The sequence below is a fragment of the Haliotis asinina genome, chromosome 7 (assembly GCF_037392515.1).
Source record: "Haliotis asinina isolate JCU_RB_2024 chromosome 7, JCU_Hal_asi_v2, whole genome shotgun sequence".
Lineage (NCBI taxonomy): Eukaryota > Metazoa > Mollusca > Gastropoda > Lepetellida > Haliotidae > Haliotis > Haliotis asinina.
This window is the reverse complement of record NC_090286.1, coordinates 24,057,296-24,059,795: the sequence shown is the minus strand read 5'-3', so window position 1 is coordinate 24,059,795 and position 2,500 is coordinate 24,057,296. Positions and strand designations below refer to the sequence as shown.

General features: G+C 43.9%; 5 non-coding genes across 5 annotated transcripts; 3 read left to right on the top strand and 2 right to left on the bottom strand.

The window, feature by feature from the left end:
* The first annotated feature begins 227 nt into the window (after positions 1–227).
* Trnal-caa (transfer RNA leucine (anticodon CAA)) lies at positions 228–351 on the top strand. Its single transcript has 2 exons — positions 228–265; positions 306–351. It is a non-coding gene; the product is annotated as a tRNA-Leu (tRNA).
* A 229-nt stretch (positions 352–580) lies between these two features.
* Trnay-gua (transfer RNA tyrosine (anticodon GUA)) lies at positions 581–673 on the bottom strand. Its single transcript has 2 exons — positions 637–673; positions 581–616 (listed from the first exon to the last, which is right to left on the bottom strand). It is a non-coding gene; the product is annotated as a tRNA-Tyr (tRNA).
* A 546-nt stretch (positions 674–1,219) lies between these two features.
* Positions 1,220–1,343, top strand: Trnal-caa (transfer RNA leucine (anticodon CAA)). Its single transcript has 2 exons — positions 1,220–1,257; positions 1,298–1,343. It is a non-coding gene; the product is annotated as a tRNA-Leu (tRNA).
* A 228-nt stretch (positions 1,344–1,571) lies between these two features.
* Positions 1,572–1,664, bottom strand: Trnay-gua (transfer RNA tyrosine (anticodon GUA)). Its single transcript has 2 exons — positions 1,628–1,664; positions 1,572–1,607 (listed from the first exon to the last, which is right to left on the bottom strand). It is a non-coding gene; the product is annotated as a tRNA-Tyr (tRNA).
* A 546-nt stretch (positions 1,665–2,210) lies between these two features.
* Trnal-caa (transfer RNA leucine (anticodon CAA)) lies at positions 2,211–2,334 on the top strand. Its single transcript has 2 exons — positions 2,211–2,248; positions 2,289–2,334. It is a non-coding gene; the product is annotated as a tRNA-Leu (tRNA).
* Positions 2,335–2,500: the final 166 nt, after the last annotated feature.

Here is a 2,500-nt window from a genome sequence, read left to right as displayed (position 1 = left end):
AAGTCCAAACCTCGTCATAATTGAGAGTTACAAGAAGAGTCGATCCATTACATCAGTTGTGTTGAATATAAGAAGCTTTGAGGAGGCAAGAACACAGATGAATGAAAATAGCAACTCTAAAACTGTCCAGAATGCATGCAGACTTGTTGGGTGTATCAGCATCAATTCAATGGTAAGGAATACATGTGTGACTTCAAAAGCGTAAAGATATCACTTTTGACATCGTTGTCAGGATGGCCGAGCGGTCTAAGGCGCCAGACTCAAGGTATTGCATCAGACCTTCTCCCCTAGTGGAGGTACGGGTGTTCTGGTCCACGAATGTGGGCGTGGGTTCAAATCCCACTCCTGACACACTTTTTTCCTCCCTCCAATCAAGCCGTTTTCGAGAAGTCAGGAATCAGACTAGCATTTGGGGCTCTTTGGGGTAAATTGCAGCCATTTATTTCCTTTAGTGCATTATTTAGGCTTTGATTGCATTCTGCTTCATCTATCTTAAATATCTTAAAGCGTCAAGAGTGGCATGAACAAAACTGAAAGGATATTGGTCCTCTTAAATGTGGTTATTAATAGCAAAAAGTTGTCCCGCGAGCCGGATTCGAACCAGCGACCTAAGGATTGCCAATTACAGCTTTGCCACTACAGTCCTCCGCTCTTCCAACTGAGCTATCACGGGCCTTGACACTTCAGGTCGTTTGAAAAGACGCCTCTCTTTCTAATCAATAGGGCCTTCCTCGCTTGACTGCTCAAACACTTCCTCCTTGCTGACAGTGTGTTGTGGGTAGCAATCTGCCGAAAAGATGTGTAAACTCATTTCAACCTCTGAGCCACACATGTCTCCTAACACCAGTCTCCAGTTCGATTAGTTGACATATGCCTGGTGATTACGGAATCTTTTAGTAAGGAGTCGAATCCTCACAAACGGGCTGATTTCTAAGAGAAAAACGTGAATGATCCGCATTAGCATTCGCTCAGATGTGTGCAGACTACTAAGCAAGTCCAAACCTCGTCATAATTGAGAGTTACAAGAAGAGTCGATCCATTACATCAGTTGTGTTGAATATAAGAAGCTTTGAGGAGGCAAGAACACAGATGAATGAAAATAGCAACTCTAAAACTGTCCAGAATGCATGCAGACTTGTTGGGTGTATCAGCATCAATTCAATGGTAAGGAATACATGTGTGACTTCAAAAGCGTAAAGATATCACTTTTGACATCGTTGTCAGGATGGCCGAGCGGTCTAAGGCGCCAGACTCAAGGTATTGCATCAGACCTTCTCCCCTAGTGGAGGTACGGGTGTTCTGGTCCACGAATGTGGGCGTGGGTTCAAATCCCACTCCTGACACACTTTTTTCCTCCCTCCAATCAAGCCGTTTTCGGAAGTCAGGAATCAGACTAGCATTTGGGGCTCTTTGGGGTAAATTGCAGCCATTTATTTCCTTTAGTGCATTATTTAGGCTTTGATTGCATTCTGCTTCATCTATCTTAAATATCTTAAAGCGTCAAGAGTGGCATGAACAAAACTGAAAGGATATTGGTCCTCTTAAATGTGGTTATTAATAGCAAAAAGTTGTCCCGCGAGCCGGATTCGAACCAGCGACCTAAGGATTGCCAATTACAGCTTTGCCACTACAGTCCTCCGCTCTTCCAACTGAGCTATCACGGGCCTTGACACTTCAGGTCGTTTGAAAAGACGCCTCTCTTTCTAATCAATAGGGCCTTCCTCGCTTGACTGCTCAAACACTTCCTCCTTGCTGACAGTGTGTTGTGGGTAGCAATCTGCCGAAAAGATGTGTAAACTCATTTCAACCTCTGAGCCACACATGTCTCCTAACACCAGTCTCCAGTTCGATTAGTTGACATATGCCGGGTGATTACGGAATCTTTTAGTAAGGAGTCGAATCCTCACAAACAGGCTGATTTCTAAGAGAAAAACGTGAATGATCCGCATTAGCATTCGCTCAGATGTGTGCAGACTACTAAGCAAGTCCAAACCTCGTCATAATTGAGAGTTACAAGAAGAGTCGATCCATTACATCAGTTGTGTTGAATATAAGAAGCTTTGAGGAGGCAAGAACACAGATGAATGAAAATAGCAACTCTAAAACTGTCCAGAATGCATGCAGACTTGTTGGGTGTATCAGCATCAATTCAATGGTAAGGAATACATGTGTGACTTCAAAAGCGTAAAGATATCACTTTTGACATCGTTGTCAGGATGGCCGAGCGGTCTAAGGCGCCAGACTCAAGGTATTGCATCAGACCTTCTCCCCTAGTGGAGGTACGGGTGTTCTGGTCCACGAATGTGGGCGTGGGTTCAAATCCCACTCCTGACACACTTTTTTCCTCCCTCCAATCAAGCCGTTTTCGGAAGTCAGGAATCAGACTAGCATTTGGGGCTCTTTGGGGTAAATTGCAGCCATTTATTTCCTTTAGTGCATTATTTAGGCTTTGATTGCATTCTGCTTCATCTATCTTAAATATCTTAAAGCGTCAAGAGTG